Here is a 22,208-nt window from a genome sequence, read left to right on the forward strand (position 1 = left end):
CATTTTTACAAGGTTAAGCTGTCTTTGAACTTTTCTATAATTTATTAGATGCAAACAGACTTTTTTTTCTGTATCAAGCATATGTGTCTTTTCGTTCCTTTTTTAAAAAATTATCTCAAATTTTGACAACTGTAAGAGAAAAAAAGTCCTCTTCATTGCATTTTACTACTCCACATCTCATTAAAAAATATGTAAGATATTAAGCTGACTAAGTATTGTTCCACATTCCCAGCTTTTGAAATTATTGGCAAGGCAACTTTGTGGATAACCCCTAGAGAAAGAAGACTATTTGATATATATTTGTCATCTCTTTTATATTCTTTTGCTGCAACTATTTCGCTGTTCCTTCAGAGAAATTCTGATTTTGGGGCTTTTTTTCATTAGCCTGAGAACAGAATCAAACATGCTGGAGAAGTGTGCATGGAAAACTGTAGAGATGCATAAGTAAAACTGCCATTAAACTTCGAGAAAGACTGTCCCTATATATAATATTTAGGCAAATCTGAGCATAGGGGTCATAAAATTCGTTCCACATCTTCTTTATGCATTAGTATAAAGGTTCAAGTCTTTGAGTCAGTTCTTTTCAGCATTAGTGGCAGCTATTGCTGCAAGGAAATTAATAGGGCTATCTCTCCGACTTCAGTAGGAATAAGCTCAGTCCCTAAACTCAGTCCCTAAAGCTCTGCTGAAACATAAATGTCACTGTTTTGAGGGAATACTCAATATATTTTGTTCTCTGAGGTACAACAGCCTCTGATGCTGCTTCAATGAAAGCTGGTGGAAACTCAGGAAAAGTTAGTTGATACGTCCTGAATATCTTCAATGAGGAAAAAAAACAAAGCCAAAAGGCAATTTACCTTCCCCCACTTCTGTCACACTTTCTTTTGGATAGTTTCTGTGACATAAACTGTCTGAGATCAATGGTTTAACTGAGTATAAGAGACCTGGATCAGGAGCTTCTCAAGCAATTGTCCCTGGATGGGAAGTTTCAGTGTGCAGGGTTATCCTAATTTGGGGTCCATGGAGTTCCTTTCAACGAGTTTCCCAAAGGACTGCAGCATCACAGCTCAAATTTTAGCAGATTTAGGAACCCAGATTTCCATTATTTCTTAATCTTACAGGAAATAATTAAGCTCACTTACTTCAGATGTCTTAAAAATCAGGTAAAACTAAGGATTTTTCAGTGCTGATCACATAAGAGATGCTGAACCCTCAAAGTAGTGTTCTACTACATATTTTCTCTACATTTGGTACATGACCAAAAGATAAGCAATCTATGTTAAGGACAATACATGTGAATATTATTTTTTGCCTCAATTACGTGGTTTTAGATAAACAGGATTCAATACACTTGTTTTTTGAGAATCTGACTGATCCGCTTTACAAACCCTTTTCATTTTTCTCCCTTTTTAATAAACTATTTGTCACGCCTCTTTGTTCTAAAATGAGAGTAAATGTTTTGCTTCATAATCTTACTTTTTTAACTAAATAAAAGTTGCTGCATAAAGTTTTAATATAATTCTAAAATATGCCCTTGTAGAAGTTGCCATAAATGTCGACATTTTCGGCAGCATGAATTTATGATGACACTGAATTTTTACAGCACTATAAAAGTCCATAGTCATGATGACATCTACAGCTGCCTTTTCACTAAAATATAGGAAACTATATTAAGACACATAGTTCAACATTTCCACAGACTTTAAGGAAGAAATTGTATACACCAGTGAGTGCTCACAGCAGTCTCAAGATGGAATAGATGATTATTTAGCTACTAAATGTTTTTATATTGAAATGGAAATCAGCAGAGGGTTCTTTTGTTCCTCTTCAGTTTTTATTTTCTTCTATTGATCAAGGCAAAAATTGTACCTAAAGAGCTCGAAATAAGCTTGAATTGAAGTATCATTCTTCCAAGGGAAAGGTAGCCTGATCAGCCAAAATGCCTCAATGCAAACTCACACAGGATGGGGAATAAGAGGACTGAGACAGGAGGGCACATGCCTGCGGAGCTGGCATCTCACTGGCATTCCAGAGATGTGGTGGGATGGCTCCTGGAGCATTGGAATGGAAAGACACAGGATTCTCTGGAAAGAAAAGGCAGGGAAGACAAGGAGGGGCTGTCATCCCCTAAGCCAACGACCCTCTGGAGGACAGGGTGTTCCACCTGGGGGTGGATGAGGGGCCAACCTAGAGCTTCAGGGCCAGGATTAAAAAGAAAACATGCTCTCATCAGACCCCATCAGGAGTTCTGCTCAAACTCCCAACATAAGGTCACAGACCTGGGAATGGATGATGAGAGGGGAGGAGCACCTCTCTTATGAAGACAAGTTTCTATCAAAGAGTCGAGGCTCCAGCTGGAGAAGAGAAGGCTCTGGGGAGATCTTATAGCACTTTCCAGTACCTAAAGGGGGCTTACAAGAGAGCTGGAGAGGCACTTTTTTACAAGGGCAAGAGGGAACGGCTTTGAACTGAAAGACAGTGGATTTAGACACTAAGAACTGTTAGGATGGGGGGGGGGGGCACTGGAAAAGGCTGGCCACAGAATTTGTGGGTGCCCCATCCCTGGAAGTGTTCAAGGCCAAGTTGGATGGGGCTTTGAATAACCTGGTCCAGTGGAAGGTGTCCCCGTCCATGACAGTGGAGTTGGAACAAGAAGACCTTAAAGATCCCTTTCAACTCAAACCATTCCAGGATTCTCTAATTGCTATGCTGTGAGTCTGACCTTAAGTCTAGAGGTAGCCAGAGCACCTGGTTTTTGTTTTGCAAACCTAAAAAAGGGACCTCAGAGATGCCAGAAATCTTCATATTTTCTGCAACTAAAAGGAAAAGGATGCACTTCTACATGGCATTCCAGTAAATATGCACTTAAATATGAAATTAAAACCATGAAATATTATGAACCATAAAGCCCCATAGCTTGGGAAGATGAGTATGACTCATATTGCATGCCAGAAACAAAAACTGCAACAACAGCATTACTGTACTGGAGGTGGTGCTCTTGTATTTGTTCAAGTCCCAAATTATGGAGAGTTTGGATTAAAGGAAGCCTTTAGGACCTCTCTCTTTGATACAAATATTTAATTTAGGTGAAATATTTTAAAGACTTGAATATTTCCATATTTAGGCTGTGGGTAAATTGAATATACCACTGGATAAGACATTTCCTGACTATCACAATAGGACAAAGTATGGACCCAACTCTTCCACCAATGCACACTCAATGATTCCATTGAATTAAATATGAGTTACATGTACAGAGGGACTGAGGCAGCCTGCTTTAATTAGTGTGAAAATGTCAAGTCCCTGAGTACAGTGCAAACCTAAAAACACCCAGACAGTTAACCCTTTCATTGCTATTGAACAAGGTAGGCAAGTCGAATGAGATAACCTCAGAGGAATCAGGTGAGTATAAAATGACCCAGCATTTCTACAGGAAAATTACTAGGAAAATAGGTGTCCAAAAATGCTAGTAAATGCTCAAGCAAACAAAGCAATGCTTTTTAAAACTGCTCTGAATTTACCCCATCAAGTCCATTGTTAAGCAAGTGGTCAGATACAATGTCAGAGAGACATAGTTAGCTTTCATTGATCTGGAAAAATCAAACCACTTAGGGCTGTCCATTTCTATGGGAAGTCCAAAAAAAAAAAAAAAACCAAACAAGAAAACCCCATTTTTCTTTGTCCAAGAATCCCATTGGCTTTGATGTCCAAACATTTGATTGAAAACTGAAGCTATGCATCATAAAAAAAGAAAAATTGTTGAATCTAAGTGTGGGGTTCTCTAATCAGATACTTAAAAACCAAAATTTAAGGTCTCAGTCTTTGAAAAATGAAGCTCTATGGAGGATTATCTCCATTTTACAGTTTAACTAGTCTACAGTATTGTTAGATGCCTAGAAACACTTGATATATTTTTTTCTTACAGGAGAGAGCTCATTCTTTCCAGCACTGTGGCTGCAGCAACAGGAACCCCCATGGAAGTTGCCTACTGGGTGGGTCTGCTTTTTCTGGAGACACTCACTGTCCTAAAGCTGCACCTTTCCACAGCTCTCAGTATTCTTAGCACAAGTTCCTTTTGACTGAAACTTCTCAGTTTAAGACACATTTTAGAGTGTCAAGGAAAACTCAAGAGTACAGCTCCAGACCAGCTACAAAAGGAACTTATCCTCAATTTTGATAGAATTCTTCAGCATCAGGAGTCTTTGGGCAGAGTTCCATACTACTAATGCCAACACGCAACCGGATATAGTGCAGAAGGAAAATTATTTAATATCCCAGGTCTTAATTTGCGGTCTTCAGAATTAATTTCAAAGTACGTGAACACAGACAGGTATTTCCAAAAAGCCTCTCTAAGATGCAGGAACACTCTCCCTGGGTAATTAAGGCTTAGCACATCTCCTGGGCCAAAGCAGCAACAACAGGACATGAGCTGCAAGAACGGTACAGAAAATAGACAGGATACAGCAATATCTGGAATATCACAGCACCAACAGCCAGCCTTTCCCCTTGCATGTTAATCCTCATATGAATCCCCTGCCTACATGCAGAGAAATTCTAGAAGAACAGCACCACCATATTTAGGGCCTTGTGCCACTCAGCCGCCAGAAGAGATGATCATTAGTAAAAGAAGAACTGGGGCACTGCATGGTGTCTGAGGAATTTTGTATTTTACATAGTGCTAGTGGTGAATGTATACACCTGTAGCTAGCATTTACAAAGAATTTTTAGTTAAAACATTGGCAAAAACAGAGTGCATGATGCAGGGTTCCTCCATACTGTTGCTTTTGGCTTGAATCAAACAACTGGAGTAAGATAGAATAATTAATATTACAAACCTTTTAATCACAGCACAAGTTAGTAAGATATGGACAGACATAATTACATACCAAAAATTGTCTAGGCTCTGCTAACTCCAGTATTAAGATATTTCCTGGGAAATGGCAAAAAACAATGTCACATTATTTCTCCAATTCATTAATAAGCATGTTTTTTGCACACTGTTCTTCATGGTGTATTAACTTATGACAGGGGTCAGAGCTACATTAAATTATAGGATAAATTATTATAGTTAACAGTGCTACTTGACAGTTTCTTAGGTATCTGCTGCTCTTAAGCTTGCTCTGTATAGAATTATTTTTTAACACCACAATTAAGAAAACCTTAAATAGTAACACATTTTACCTTGCTTCTCAGCTTTTTGTTAGCCTTTGTCACACAGAGGAAGTGGTGACCAGAGGGACCTCTAAGGAAAAAAAAAGTGATAATAGATCAAATCAAGTTTGACATTTATAGTCTCTGAAGGTTTATAATACAAGCCACGAGTTAGTCCTTCCTTCCTCTGCTTTCAGGCAGCATCAGTCCTCAGTTTCTCCAAATTCAGGGTTGTTTGAATAGAATAAAAACCTGGTGCATGGTCTTGAACTTCAAAGTCTTATATGAAAACTTGAAAAATAGACCAAATGTTTTCTTGCAAGAGTTTGCCATAATATTCAAGGAAGGATGAGATCCACAAGCAGGTAGCAGGTATGTTTGTGTGCTCTTAAGAACATTTTCCTGTTCTATATTTATGTTTCCATCATTATCCATAGCTTTACACTCATAATGTCCTATTTTACATCCCTCTCCTCCTGTTCCTCATTGTATTTTGTTTCCTGCAGTGACAGAGGTTCCTGCACAGAGCTGGATGGGGAGACAGTCCTTTGCCACACACTGCATGTGCAACCACCTCTCTGAAATTCTTCCCTTCTCTTCTTACCTGTGCATTTTGATTGACTCCTGATGTCACTCATTCCCATGTTATCTCATTCCCTAGGATTCCATTTGACTGCTGAAACTCATTTCTGTACTGCCTTTCATGCCTCTGTGTACAGGGCGTGTTCTCTGAATAAACTCTCTACTAACTAATAAGGGTCCATCTATGATTTCTTTCCTTTTTTTTTTTTCCCAATGTTTTTTATTTGTTGCTACAACTCATGGTTTTCTCGTTTTACTCCTTTCTTGATGGTAGCTGAATCTGTGTGTCTTCAATGTGCACAGCTAGCCACCGGTCTCAAAGAGTTGCCTTTGGTAGTTACTGCTGCTCAAGATTACAGAATTATTAAGAATCATAACAAAGAAAAGTCTAACTGTGGAATCTATGGGTGTCTGTAAAAAAGGTGTGACATGGTTAGGGATTAATCACAACATTCTAGGTGAAAACTAAACTAAACTTTGGAAAAATGCCTTTTAAAAAATAGATGAACCTATTCCAAAAGACCTTAAAGTCAAGACCAAGAAAATTAAAATCCTCAGACTTACCATGAGACTTGCTTAGGTACAATATAGAAACCCCAGAAGACACAAATGCCTGTAGACAATAAAAAAAAAAATAAACAAAAGTGTGAACAAGATAGTCCAGTTAACGAAGCTCGAGAGGTCACTGAAGTCATGTAGTCACTCTTCAGGCAATGGAAACTGAGGCAATGACTCCTCCAGCAAGTGTACTTTTCTTTCTCAAGTCTTTCTTACACTTCAGTAAGCTTTAGACTTCAGCAGAGTTTTTTTTCACTGTTAAAATGCAGTCCAGTGTTAGAAATGCACTGTTTGAAAAAACACCAGTGTGACAGGAATAAATATTTTGCAAATATTCTAGTCCATCGTACAAATGTGCCTCAAACTAAATTTGGCAATGAAGCAGTTTAGCCTCAGTGACCCATCCTACTTGACCTTTCTGTGGATCTCTCTAACATTCACAGGAACAAGATGAAATTAAATACAGACAAGTACAAACTTTGGCTCTTGGGAAAGAGAAAGCAAATACACAGCTAGAAAATGAGGGACAACTCCTAGAGCATTGATATAGAAATGCATTGCAAACAGAACCTGTCAACTACTGGCAGCAACAGAAGGGTAAATCTCATTCTAAAAGGTGTTGGTAGGAATGCTTTACCTAAAGGACAGGAATCCATTGCCCCACTCTTTCCAAAATACTGTTGCCAGCTGCCTTCCCAACTTTAGCAAAGATGTAAGTTAGTTAGAGTGCCAAGTAAAACAATACAAACAAATAGTGCAAAGGTTTAAGAAACTACCTTTTTTTTTTTTTTTTTGTATGTGTGTGTGTAGAAAAGCAAAGGTTAAGATAGGACATTACAGGGACTATGCAGATGAAGCTTATTTTCTCTGCTTGTGGGAAACACAGAAAGAAATGGGTGCTGGCCGAGCTCAGCTACTTATTTAGATGACAGCAGATAGATGACAACTCTTCCATGGAAAATACAGCTGCTTGGTTCAGCAATGCCAAAGCCACATTGCCAGATCTACAGTCAACAAAGGTCTCCTGGTTTATGAGTCAACTGAACTTCAGGAATCCAGGGCATCATATTCCCTGCAGAGCAATCACAGGGAAGAAGTGGGAATACCACAGAAACAAAGCAACTGCAGAGGGAGATCTCTGAATGGGAAGTAGAACAGCACTCAGCAGAGGTGCCCCATCCAATACCAGCTATGATTACTGTCCCAGGAATAGCTTTGTCCCTAAAAACATGTGATTTTGTTATTTTCTCTTCCTGGGAGATCAAGGAGCTGGGTATGGGTGTGATTTCCACATGCCAATGTGCAATGCAGATTCCCTCAAAATGTCCTTTGCATCAAGCAAGAGTTCAGCAAACAAGGCACATTCTGAGATTGAGGTTTCTGTATAATCTCAGATTTTGATTGCCAATTCCAGGCAGCATCGTGAAGGTTACAGCCTTTTTTCCAAATCATTATTCAAGGTTACTTTGCAAGGCCACCTGTGTCTAGACCCTCTTTGCTGGACAAATAGATTTGAGGAAAAATTGGTAATTGTGTATTGAAGTGCACAAGGAAATTCAACAATTAGCAGTACAATGAAAACTGATTGCTTTACATTAGCAAGACAGTGTTAGATATGAAGCCAGCAAATGTCCTATTGTGCCTTAACATGAAATCAGTCCCCAGTATGCAAGAGGTGCTTGCCTATTTCAAAATCAATGCCAGTGTCATGTGAAGGAAGTTGTCTTGGAGATGGTTTTGCTTAAAGGCAGCAGATAGCTGAAAAGTTAAAATGTGTGTGCAGATTTTGAAAAGTCTGTAAGTTCAGAAATCAGATTTTGTTTTCATCTTAATGGAAACAATACTGATGATTGGAAAAACCAGAAAATTGTCAGAGTGAGAAGAGGTGTGTTTTCTCTGAGTAGGAGATCTACACACTTGCAAAGCTACTGTAAACTATTTCAAGTATTAATGCAGAAACCTTGCAATACCTTGAGGTAGACCTAAAGCCCTTTCAGGACACGACAGAGCTCATAATTTCTGCAAGCCAAAGATTTCTCTCTGTGGTGTTAGGCCTGCCCTACACAAATTTACATCACTTTAATTAAAAGTGCATTTTTAAAATCAATTTAACAAGCCCATGCAAACCCTATGTGGGCACTTTTTATTTCAGACTTGCATTAATTTATCTTAAGTGAATTCCTTCCTGACTTAAGCTAAATCAATATAAGACAGGACAAAATCAATTTAGGAGTGTCCAAACAAGTGTTCACATTGGTTTAACAGAATTGATTTATAAAGCAATTCAAATTACTTTGGCGTGACTTTTGTGTGAAGACAAGCTTGGCTTAGCTAATTTCCTCAAATTAAACATTCTAAAAAACCAACCAAGATTTAAAATTTAAAAAAAACCATGAAATTTCTTTTGGATCCAAGGTTATTTGCATTGACAAATTCATCATCTTCAAAAAGTTTATGGCATTTGAGAAAAAAAGAAAAAATTGAAATGGGTTAGAAGCACAATTGCCAGTTTGGTTATTAGAAACTTGTCTTCATCCTCTATTCATGCACATATGAGCTTGGTGAAAGGCAAACAGAACTAGGAAAATACCCAGGAAATAAGATGCTTTCTGGATACCATCTCTGTATTTATTGTTTCATCTGTTAGAGTGAAGAGCAAAAAATTTCTCTTGAACTCTATTTTTTATCTGTCAGTTGCTCTGCAGATCTGACATTTCTGAGGTGCACCGGGAGAAATTTGGTCTACATGCCTTTGGAAATACTAGTCTAGAGTCTTTGAATAAACAAAACAAAACAAACAAACAAAAAAAAACCCAGAAAAAAAACCCCAAAAAAACCATCAATCCACAAAAAGCAGAGTTTCAACAAAGGCATTTTGTGGAAGGAATTCTCAAAATGCTAGAGGAGTGCAACTAGATCAGTATTTGAAACATTTCCAAAGAATGAAAACCTTTCTCTCCTCATTCAAAATAGTTGATCAACTAACATGAAACTTTGTCAGGATGCATATTAAATACTTGAGAATGACAAGATTTTACATTAATCAGCCAGATATAAATTTTAAAAATGCTGTTTCACCATCTCATTCCACTTTCTGAAGGCTGCACATTTCTCTGTGTTAGTACTGAGTTCTACTAACTACCTCCTAAAGGTTTTTCAGTTTCACAGACCCACAATTAAACTCCTAAAAACTGAGTTCATATCTAACACATTCAGAGCTTTACAACCAACCTTGCAGTATTTCTCTTGGAAAAGCTGAGTCAGATTTGGAGCTTTTACAAGAGAAAATGGAAGCCCATCAGGAAATAGAAACAGTTTTTCGTGATCCCAGTGCTCCAAACAGTGGTACAAATGGGCTGTCCTCACAATGCTCTGATTTAGGAACGAGCAGGAAGGTTTTCAGAAAGGCAAAAGAGAAGATTGGTAATAAAATCAGTGGCAGAAGGGTCAAGTTGTAGCATCTAATTGTGAGTGTAAGAAATGTTAATTGTGGGCTCAGCATTACAGTTCCACACAGAACCATCATAGTCCTTGTTCAGTGTCAGTGAGACACAGATGACAGACAATTCTGATGCATGCTGCAGTCATCCTTGTAAAAGCTCAAGACAGTTGGATAATCTCACCAAAAAATCCATTAAAAAGAAAAAAAATCTGGCTTTAGACCCATGATATTAGGAATATCTCGAGCAGCGTGAGTTTTATACTACTTTATTTCACAGTGGGGTCAGTAAAATAAATTTGAAGGTAGGGTATTGTAGGCTGCAGATCCATAAATCTCCTCTGGGATGGATGAGCTATGAATTGTCATCACATATAGCCCACAGCCATATTTCCACTCATTCACACACTAATCCTGTGGCCTATGGGAAATGGCCTTGTCTAAGATACAAATACTTCCCTGAAGTTTTGGGCTGTGCTTTGCTCTCTGCTGAAGTAATTGCAGGTTGTCAGTAGAAATTCAGTTGGTGCTGTTACTTCAAGCACAGAGGGAACACAGGGTTATACATTGCTCTGGTGTTTTTAACCAGCTGTATAAATGGGAGAGAGGGAGAGAGGGAGAGAGAACCTCTGAATTATTTCACAATTAAAAGTTGCTCAGGCCGGGCACCATTTTAGATCAAGGCTGTGCTCTGGCTGTGTGTCTTCTCCTCACTCTCCTCAGGTTTCCTAAGGTACTTCTGTCTCCACTGATAATGCCAGAAGGCAGGAAGGTGGGACTACTGAGGAATATTAAAAATGACATCATAACTTACACTTCCACCTTGCATACGTCAAAGGTGAGCCTGTCCCCATGTCCCTGTTCATTGTTTTGCAGAACGGACTGTGCTGGTTTGAAAACAAAAACCAGTGAGAGACTCCAATTCAGAAATACCATTTCTTAGGAAAAGTGAAAAAGAAAACAAAATCCATGCAATAATAAAAAAGACAAACCACTGACAGAATCAGAATACAACCTGACACCCCTTTGGCCAGCGTGTTGGTAGCCGTCCAAATTGGAGTGGCTGCAGTCCTCCTGGAATGGCAGATGTGGCTCTGTCGGAGCAGTGATCCTGTAGAAGGGTGTAGTCTTTGTTTGAAGATCCAGTGGGAAAACCCAGCTGTTCCTCCTGGAAATCCAGCGGGCAAGGCTGAGTCTGGTGTCCCAAAGACCCAGATTATATCCAGGTAGGAATGCTTGGCTCCTCCCTCTGGGCGGAGCATCCCACGGTGGGATGTTATAGTTTTTATCAGTCACGCAGTGGCATTCAATAGCCCATTATCAGCTGGTGTCTCCCCAGAGGGAGAATTGGTTGTGGAAGAGATAAGAAAAACTGCCCACTTAAGAGAAGACAGCTGCATACAGATGGCAAATGGAATACATCTTACTTTGCAATCTGGGACTGGACACAGCAATGCCCTGTTACCCTGTCATGCCTCAGGGTCCCAAGTCTCTGTGAAGATCAGGCAGCACCTGAATTTGTGCCTTAAAAGACAGACAAGAACCATGGTTTTGGTGTTCTTGAAAATGAACCCACCAGCTCACCTTGTCTCCCCGGACAAGAATTAGGACAAGCTTAGCTGACCAGGGAGAGATGGTGTCAAGCCTTCCTCTCCCAAGGGAAAGGGTTATAGCCTACAAAGACATGAGACTAAGGAGGTAGAAAAAAATACAAAGAAAAAGAGAAAGAAGAGCATGACACTCTAAAACTAGGCTGGGTTGTGGAACTCTGGCTGTGCACAAACTGGAACTATTTCTGTAGAATATAAATATTTTTAAGTCTCACGGTAAAAATAAATGATAACTTTGAAGGAAGCTTTTTTTGGTGAAATCTGTTATTTTAACCCAGAAGTAGGCCTTCTGAATGAAGTTAACAACACCTTTCTCCTGGCTGCAGGTTTCTATATATCCCTGCAGCAGCTGGAACAACACTGAAATTCCACTTCCATACTTTTGTGAGAGCTACTCCTTTGCTTATAGAAAATAAAGTTTCATTTCTTTTTCTGTAAAGTGTGGGATCTCTCATGCCAGAAATCAAGGTTAGACTGAGATGCTGAATCCTGGTGTGTCTTGCTGGATGGAGCAGTGCACTTGTTCTTTGTATTGTTACCTTTTTCACATTACTAAGGACCCTTTCTGATTTCAAAGGTAGCAGTAATTTTGTCTTCAGTGTTGTCTGCTTGCTTCCAGAGGATACAGGCAAACTCTGCTTTTTTGCAGAAGTGATCCTTTGCTCACTCTGCTTTTATGTAAATTAAGTCAATTTGAGTAAAGGTACACAAGTGGCAAACTGCTTTTTGTATTGTTATTTTATTTCTTCACTGAGTTTCTTTCTTGCTATTTTAATCATATTATTTACCCATTATTCTTAGAATCTACTTTTGTCTCATTAATATTGCTCAGTTTTATCACTGAAATTTCTTGAACCTTGCTTGTTAATCAGGTATATAAAGCAGTAGTATAATGTCTATTCATGGTATCTGCCAGAGTGATACAGAGAAAAATATTTTTCTACCCCAGAATATTTTCAGTCATTATAGAGTCTTGGCAAAAAATTTGAGAAAAAACAAAACAAAACAAAACAAAAAAAAACCCCAAAAAACCAAAAAACCCCCCCCAAAAAAAACCAAAAAAAAAACCACCCAAAAAAAACCACCCAAAAAAAACCACTGAAAGACAGAAAAATCCAGGTGAGTTACCAGCCATTTTGACCACCAGGTTGGTCATAAAAATGAAAACCCTGGAGATTAAAACTAGCCTCTGCCACTTCTTCATCTTGCACAGTAGTTGAGAGCAAATTTGGTGGAATACACGAGAACCTTGCACAAAGCCCTGGTGCCTGGTGGGAGCTTTAGGTCTGGGCCAAACCAAAAGCAGCAGAGAAAAGCCGTGGGAAAGCTGCCTTTGCAGCCTCCTGCTGGGCAGGGCAGGCTTCCCCTCCTACCTTTTAACCTGTCTCCAGAAGGGGCTGGCCGCTGGAGGACCCTTTTTCCAAGTTTTGCAGCTTAACATGGGTCAAAAGCCTGTGACAAGACCCGAGTTGGATAGAGCCCTCAGACTCACCTGTGCCAATGCAGTCATTTGGATGATTATTTACATTTTCCTTTCTCTCCGTGACAGCTCTGTTGTGGCACACAGGAATCAACAATAATCTTCCTTCCATAATTCTGTAAGCTATTTTGCTCAGTCTGCTTGCCAAAATACTTACTCATGAATATGCAATGAGGTGGGAGAAATATTTCTTTAAGTTTTAAGCCCCTTGGGCCTTTAATCTTGAAGCCTTTTAAATCCAGGATATGATTTTTTTGTGCGTATGCATGTATATGTGCTGAAGTGTGTGTACTGGTGTCACTTCTCTTAACTTGTGTGCATACTTGATTGCTGGAGGGCTTTCATTCTCATTTAGATATATCATGTACTCATGCACACGTACTGCAAGGACAGTTTTTGCCTATTTTTGATAGTATGGAAGAGACTGATTATCTAAAGTGCTTCCTGCTGCAGATATGGGAAATAAATATTGATGCATTTTGTAGTAGGGAAAAAAAAAAAAGGTAAACTAAACTTTTCAAGGGCACCTGCCATACGATGACCACAGCATTATCTGAAGTCTCCAGCCTGACAGCAAGTTTTGGTATAGGAACATGTGACAACGTAGGCAGTGATCAACTGGAAAGCACATGTCAAAAAAAAAAAAAAATTTTCAGGACAAGAAGGACACATCTTTAACTGGTTTTTTTATCCATCCTTTGGAGTGCTGCTTGACTTGTTGGGCTCTGGGCTGCTGAAGAGGAGAAAGCTTCTGCAAGGAAGCTGAAGTATTGGGCCTGGCAGCCCTAATCCTCCATTGAGCCATTGTTGAATCTACCAGGTGGATTTTCCTGCCTAAGAGCTCATCTGAGGGTAGGGATACCAAAATTCCTGGTGGAACTTCCTGCCTAAGAGCTCCTCCAAGGGTTGGGATACCAAAATTCCTGGTGGAACTTCCTGCCTAAGAGCTCCTCCAAGGGTTGGGATATCAATGAGCAAGACCTTTATCCAAAACTGGCCAGAGTGAATTCCTCAATCCACATGGATCTCCTCTATCAAGCTATATCATTCATAGAACTGAGGTTTCAAGTGTATCTGTATCTTCCAGTTATAAGTAGCATTAAATAGGTAAACTCAAAGCAGTTTGGGAATGTCAAAATTCCCAGTTTTGTGCCTATTGAAAATAGACATGGAAAACATTGAAGGAGAAGGGAAACCAGTGGTTGAACTCTTTGACTCAGACTTCCAAGTAAGTTATGGTGCTACAAAATCACAGATTTTTTTAGCTAATAAACAACCCTACAAAACTAAGTTATTACTTCTTACCAAGAATTACTCACCAGTCATATAAACACTTTGCCAAGAGACAGTTCTTGCCCAAAAGACTTAATAACCTAATGCCCCACGGAGTTCTGCTCTGTCTGGAGAATACACCATAAAAAATAATTATGAACTGGTAGCACAAGTTCTGTACTCTGAAAGTGGTCCACATATTTATTGCAGCAATTAAAACTTCAGCTTTTGTGCTGCTTTCTTCCACTTCCTTCCTTAAATTTCTGTCTCTCCAGATTCTGCTTACTGACTTGCATTAAAAGTAAGGCATGCACTAAAAGCCTTATGAATTCCTCACAAAAAGAAGTATCAGAGATGTGCAATCAAGCATACACTGGTTTTAGGGGAGCATGGAGATGAGAGATGGACAGGTAGATGGTTGATTCAGAAAAAGACATGATATTTGTCCACATTTGGGAAAAAATGCAATTTTTCCACCAGAGGTAGGGCTGGTAAAGTTGCTGGGCAGATTAAGAATATGTCCAGTATGCCCCACAGGAATTCCAACTGGGGAAAGAAGAAAACAAATTGTCCCTAATCATGAATTAACTCTGTGGGTTCTTGTTCAAAATCATGCATTTTACAAATTGGGCAGAGCAAGGAAAAGTCCTTCTCCCATTTGTTTTTGTTTTTGTTTTTTTTTTTTTTTTCATTTATGGGTATATGAGTGCTCCTAAGAGCTGAGAAAAAAAAAAAAAGGTAAGGGAGAAAAATCTAGAAACAAAGAAAGGAAAGAGTTGTATCTGTCTGATGCTGTTAGATTAAATTAGACTATAATGATTACTGTGTGCCTTCACAAAAGACATTTTGTAACATTTAAGATTTCTGCTAATTGAACGAGGTACATTACCATGCAAAAGAATGTTAGTGAAGGTTGAAAAGGACAAACCAACTATTCTCGTACATCACCATAATTATGCAGCCCCATGTTCGAACAATTACATTTATGTAGACCCACTGTTAAAATCAATGTTACTTGTACAGCTAGTCCTTAATCAATGGAATCAGTCAATTTACCATGGTCACATCCTTCTTCTTAATTAAGACAGTGATATCTCTGGAGCGCAGGGTCTCAAAGAGATAAATAAGTACAGAGGTTGGGAAATGTCAAAGAGGTGACTCCCCGATTTTACTCTCAACGAACTTGGGAGGAAATAAGACAGTTCCCTCAGTTCAGGGAAGCAGCACAATCTTCTAAAGAGATGGCTTAGCATTCATTAAGAAAAGAGCAGGTAGCAGTGTCTGACAGAAATAGCACTAATGAGCAAAGAGCGCTTTCAACATGCATATCCTTCATAGCCATAGTCTGAATTATGAAGGTTGTGCCACCTAAGCCAATTTTAATTAGAGCGAGCATGGACCTCTTTGGACAGTTAGCCTTTCTTTCCAAAATCCATTTCAATATGGTGTCATTTTGTTGTCATAATCAAAATGGCAAAGTGATGGAATAACCTACTTAAAATGTCTGCGGTGTTAAAGCAGATATGGCAAACATCCTCTAATGACACATGTAATAAGGGTATTACCTCCAGGACTTTGACAGTGTGTTCCGTGTTGTCAGCCTAGCTGGAATAATGATAGAGGTCTCCTCTGGAATAAGACACAGGTCTTTAAAGACCAGGTCTAAACTTCCTGTTCTACAGGTAAGCTATTAAACTCCCATGTGCTGGAAGAAAATAGGAAAATACAGATCTATTGAGCTGCCAAGTGCTGATGTGGTCATAACTCTGGAGATTTTTTCCCTCTGCAAAATATACTTGTACTGTCAAACTAAGATTATTCAGTCCTGCTATAGAAAAACACACATAAAAGACTACTAAATAAAGGGAAATAAAGCTTGAAGTAATTTGCACTTCTCTGTTTATAAAAGAATGACATTTACAATCATTCCTGATAGCACATTAATATGATATTTACAGTATAGTAATAATAACAATAATAAAATAAGTTGATTCTGTTCACAGGTACCTGCAATGATCATCTGGTCCAACTGCCTGATCACTTTAGGGCTGACCAAAAGCTAAGGCATGCTGATAAAGGCATTGTCCAAGTGCCTCTTAAACACTGAGAAGCATTAAACAGCGAAAGGACTTCTCCTGAAGTACTTCAGGTGTTCTAAATCCAAAAGTGAAGTTATTAAAGGCATTTAGGGGCAAAAAAAACCACTTAACTGGAGCTTTTCCTCTTTGACATCTGTTACAATCCATGACAGATTTCTTTAAACATACACAAAGTCAATCAGAGTCTTGGTGGGTTCCTATCTGTTCAACAAGCAGTTTTGGGGAAAGTTGAAAAATTGCTGGCCACACACATTTAAACGACTTTAAAAAAAATGGGATCCAGGAATCTATATCCATGCCCAAGTGCTGGACAAAGCCCTTGAAGCGAGCTCAAATCAATGACTCCATAAAAAAAAAAAAAAGCAGCAGAAGGCCAAGAGAAACGTCATCATGATGCAAATTCACTGCTTCCCATACTCAAATTAGCACCTGTGTCTTCACTCCAGAGCACTTCTGGAGAAGTGGAGCCTAGGACAACATTTTTAATTTTGCTTCTTTTCAAAAGGCAGTATAAAACAAAAATAATATTAAAACCCAGCCCAGTCAAGAACCTCCCCATCTAAATTTGAAAATACAAGCAAAAATTTGGCATTTCTCTCATCAATTTGGCTGAAGAACTCAAAAATGCCCAATTTTAGAGAAAAATCCTGAAAAACTTATTGTTCTTTAAAATGTCACCTGAAAGAGATTCATTTATTGAAAATCTGAAGAGAATGTCAATTTCTGAAACATGACCATTTTCTCAGAAAAAAAAATTAGAATTTTTGTGTGACTTACACGTCTGACAACTCATAAGAATCAAAATAAAAGTGAGTATATTAGAAGAAAAATAGTTTTTTTTTGTAGAGATAGACAATTTAGTTATAAATATTTCCTATAAAGATGAACCATATTAAAGTTTTAATGGATTAAGATTATCATGGACAGGAGCCACTCCCCTATTCTGTCCTACACTTCCTATACTCTATCATATGAGCACTGTAGTAATCACTGTATTTCATGGCTGAAAATTGGAATATTTTCACTCCCTTTAGGTATATTGTTAAATTTAATAAGTTAATGTCTTAATTGTGCTTTGAGAATTCCAAGGCAAATAAAATTGTTAAAAACTATTATCCTAAGACTGAGGCAAGAAAAATTCCCTTATTTGGGCTATGTATAAAATCATGCATATGTTTGAAGTTTGCTGCAGCAAAAGCAGAAAGGGAAAAAAAAATCATGCCACCAATACAAGAATAAATAATTTGACTTACTATAGAACAATTTTTCTTCTCCTTCAGTGTCTCTCCATTTTATGACTTGAAACTCTGTTTAGCTCCTCTAGTATTATTTACTTGTGCATTTGGGGTATTCTGGGTGAAAACCAAAACTATAAACTTGAAATGGAAGTGATTTAATATTTGGGGAAAAATTACAATGAAAAAACCAGAATTATTTTCTCAGTGTTTGCAGTAAAGGAACAGCATTAGGAGGAAAAAGCCAAGAAAGCTGCAGGGATTAAAGAAGATATTTTATAAATTTGAAAGCAGCTGTTCAGCCATATGTGCTTACCTTTTCATTTTTTCTCAGCTAGCACTCTTTACCCTGGATCTGTACCAACCTGGCTTGTTTTTAATCCAGCGCTGTCATTGCCTGAGTAACCAACACCCTCCCGATCTTCACAGTAGAATCAGCAGTAAGGAGGCTTTGCTCTGCTAGGATAAAACACACAAATTCTTCCTTTCCTTTAATTTATTTTAAATCCTGCAGATTCCAGCGTGTTGCGGTATTTCAAGATCATGAATTCCTTGAGCAACTTGGCCATGAACCTCACAGCTCACGGCCACATAACAATGCAGCCCTACATCTGTTTGAGAGCCCAGATTACCATGCCCCCCATTCAAAAAAGAATATAAACATGTGATTAAATTTTATCATATGTTTAAACTTTGCTGAAGAGAGGCAATATAAAGTAAATGTTTACCTACATTTTTTCACCTGAGACTGGCAACAGGTCCTGTTCGGGTTTAAATATGATGTCCCTATAAATATAGGCACATGCCTCATCAGAGACAGAACTATGAATAAAATAACCTGAAATGAGAGCCAAATATTCCCAAAAGCTCTTGAAATTCCCATTCAGCTCTCAATATCACCTTTTGGAAAAGCTTTCCATGTGCTATCATTTTGCAGCTACCATCCCAGAAGTTGCTAATTTACGTGGTATGCTGTCAGGTGTGTGTTCTGTTATGTCAAGAAGATATTTCTTACATGTTAATTTATTTTGTACTGAACTTTGGAAAGCCTGCTCATGCTTTTGTCCTTCTGGGTACTTATTAATAGAAAAATGTGACAAATGGTAGAACTACAGCCAAGATAGCATATTTAGAAAAGGAAAATGAATCACTGCACATTCGACAATGGATCATATCAAAACTGTTCTTAGCCTTGCATGCTTTACATTCAATGGTCAATCTTTGAACAAACTACTGCCTGAGCTATAGGCTCCCCAACTCATTCATCACAGCATAACTCTACCTTCTGCCTTTCAAGAAAATTACAGAAAATAGAAGTGCAATAAACCCAAAAAGCTGGAAACAGAGATGACACCCATGACAACATTAAAAACAGAATACTGAGGGTGTGCAGCCATCCATTCAACTTACAATTAATGCACCTCAAGATAGATGTCCGCTTTTCTCTAATGCTAAATCCATCAGATCATCCACAAGAAGAACACAAGGCTTGTAAGAGTCATAGGGCACAAATAATAGAGACCAGGCATGGAAGAACTAGACAGAGAAAAATCAGAAATATATTAAATACTTTTACATGAAGCTTAATGTGGAGCGACATTAGAGTGCAAGTCTTGATACAAATACAGTCACAGCACATAGCACAAAATCCAAAACCAGGCACATGGCTCTTCTCCCTACAATGAAGTAAAAAAACCTTGTGATTCAGACACTGAATTGACTGGAACCAGATAATCTTCTGAATTTGCAACTTAAAGTCCCCTGTAATCAACTCCACACAAATTATCATGCTTGAAAAAGTTACTTTTCTTCTATTTATCTTTTTAATTTTCCTGCATTTTACATATCCTGATTCTGCCCTTGCCAGAAACACAACTGCCAAAATATTATTCCAGATCTTGAGAGTTTTCCAGCCAAGCTGCATCCTCAGGATGATTATGTTATTTGCTGAGGTGGGGTTTACTTAATTATTCATATTTTGAAATGCTGAAGCAGCCTTATAGTTGACTTTAGTCCCTCTTAATTTCATTTTATCAAAGTATATAAAAAACCGCTCAGAAATGAAATTACATGAAAAGATTTTATCCCCTTTATGGTCATATATTCTTTTATGGAGTATGAGACGTCTCTTCTGGTTCTTTTGGTGTTGTATGCAGCAGAGACATGTTAATAGAAAAGCTTGTAGAACATCTGTCCCATGTCTACAATCCAACACCCACAAAAAACAGCTTTAAAGAGCCTGTAACACACTTAAGACTCACAGGAAATGAACATAATCACAGTTTAATATGCCCCAAAAAGGTGATTGGAGAAATCAAGAGTACTGAGAGAATAGTATGACTGCTTCCAGACTTTAGCAGTGTTCTGGAAGAGTGAAAGGAGCTGATCAGTATTGCCTTTGAAAAGTTCTGGTAGTACAGTAAATATGACATGCACCAAACCAAAATTTAAAATATGGCTTTTAGCTTTAGCTCTAGAAGCAAGAAACTGCTGTTTTGATAGCAGTCCTTTAAGACTTGTTACTCACAAGGAGCTCTTTGCCGTGTTTCACTACAGAGTTATAACTCTACTGCAACAATTTCAAGAGTGAGTGTCAAACATGTGAAAATAGTTTTGTCGTGAAGAAGGAAAGGCCAGTGTAGTACAGTTAAGAATGGTCTTTTTCCTCTTCCCCCTCCCATTTTCTTCCCATTGCCCAGAACACTGAATATGCATTGGCACAGCTTGGGCATCCTACAGAATAAAACAGAATTTATGGAGACATATGGCCTTTCATATTCAAGGTACCTCAAAGCACTTTATGGAGCTATGACTTAGATAATGGAGTGACTGTGTTGGCAAACTTGACTCTCATTATACCCTCAGCAATAGATCATGCACAGTCGAGATATCACATTCCTGAGAGGTGGTAGAAATGTTGGCCAAAATATGGGGCACAACCTAGAAAAAAAACAGAACCACAAAGGAGTGGAAAAAGATACCTACCTCTTACCCAAAGGAGGGCAACATACAACATCATTTGATTGCTCAGAGTGATCTAACTGCTTCTGTAACGGAGCCTTCCTGTGCTGTTTATTGTCATACACCTTTCTTTTTCCAAAAAGTTGAATATCTTAGAAATCTGTTTGCATGGTCACAATTAATCAGATAAGGCCATTTTTTCAAACTTCATATAAAACGCAACCACACCATTGGAGATTTTTTCAGCAGCACCGGAAGAGTTGCACAAAGCAATGCTGATAGGGCAGAGTTACGGGAACTTTTCTGTGAAGCCAGCAGGGCTGACAGCATCTCCAAGGGAAATAACACGTGAGTGACAGGATGAAAACAGCAGGAATTAGGGATCTGCATGCACAGGCAGAGCTGTGATCCCATGGGGAGCACAGAAATGTCTGGGATGATGAGCCATTTGGGGCTAGGAGATGGTGGAGTTCAAGCTCATGAGAGAAGAGGGACAGGGCCAAGCAGGAACATAACCCTGCAATTCAGGAGGGCAAATTGCTCTGTTTAGGGGCCTGATTGGAAGAATCCCTCGTGATGTGGTCGTGGAGCAAGCAGAGTTCCAGGAGAACTGGTTAATTATGGAGGATCAGCTACTGCAAGTTCAGGACCAGCGCATCGTAGTGCACAGGAAAACAGGCAGATAAGTACTGGATGGAGGCATAATCCTTTTTCTGGCACCTAGAGACTGGCCAGGAGTCAATGAATGGGCACAAGCTGAACTACAGTAAATTCTTCTTAAACATCAGAAAAAAAAACAAGTAGGGGTGATTGTGAAGAAGTTGTCAAGAGAGGCTGGAGATTCTTCAACTCTGGAGATGTTCAAAACTCAACTGAACATAGTCCAGAGCAATCTACTCCATCTGACTGTGTTTTGATCAGGGGAGTTTAACGAGGTCTCCAGACCTGCCTTCCAAGCTCTGCCACTCTGTGAAATTGTAGCTCACTGAAAGATAAAAGGGATCGCATCTATGAGATGGTACCTATAAACGCTTCAGTGATAGTGAAACCCACAAAGTGGTTTAACAGGTATGTCCACACATACATTATGTCCAGAGTAAAAATAAAGCCCAAAGACAAACATTAACTTCCTCCAGCACAAAACAGTGGCTAAGGGCTAGTTTGCTCTGGTACTCTTTAACTCGTGGAAGGTGACTAAGATAATGTCTGGTTCCTTTCTCAACCGTGAGCAGATAATTGTTTCATTTCTTCCTGAAAATATAGGATCTACTTTACAATTTCACAAATTTAATCAGTTCTACGGCTCTGTTTACCTCCTGCCTAATCCTGCATACCTGGGGAATGACAGTGCAGTGATGATTCACAGAAGAGGACCCCAGCTCGAGTCAGAGATCTACTTTTAAAGATTTTCCCTGGGGTCTGTGATGAATTTCTACAGGATGAGAAAGGGCTTAATGTATATATCTGACATATTCCTCCCTTTGCCACCCTAAGCTTCCCCCATTCCAATAAGGTTATGTCAAACAGAGTGCACTCTCCAAAGTCTCATGTAGAGAATCCCCCAATCCCTATTTCTTGCTTTCCACAGAGAAAACACTGAAAACCTATGTGGACCCTCCACACACAGATCCGTGGGGCACTGCTGCCCTGCCCACAAATGAGAAAAGATCAAATGAAGAGTAATTCATATTTATAAGGAATCAATTCTTGCAAGAAATTGAACCAAGAAGCTTTGGGCTCAAAGTAGTGTGGCCTCCTGCTGAGATAAGAAGAAATGACTTTGTCTCTAACCAACTAACTAGGTGTCACGGGTGATGTTCC

The 22,208-nt window shown here is 38.8% G+C and overlaps 1 long non-coding RNA gene across 1 annotated transcript; it reads right to left on the bottom strand.

Annotated features, from left to right (window-relative positions):
• Nucleotides 1–5,181: 5,181 nt before the first annotated feature.
• On the bottom strand, nt 5,182–18,395 carry LOC137475057 (uncharacterized). Its single transcript, XR_010999672.1, has 4 exons — nt 18,159–18,395; nt 17,792–17,882; nt 6,298–6,346; nt 5,182–5,242 (listed from the first exon to the last, which is right to left on the bottom strand). It is a non-coding gene; the product is annotated as an uncharacterized lncRNA (long non-coding RNA).
• Nucleotides 18,396–22,208: the final 3,813 nt, after the last annotated feature.

The sequence above is a fragment of the Anomalospiza imberbis genome, chromosome 5 (assembly GCF_031753505.1).
Source record: "Anomalospiza imberbis isolate Cuckoo-Finch-1a 21T00152 chromosome 5, ASM3175350v1, whole genome shotgun sequence".
NCBI classification, from domain to species: Eukaryota; Metazoa; Chordata; class Aves; order Passeriformes; family Viduidae; genus Anomalospiza; species Anomalospiza imberbis.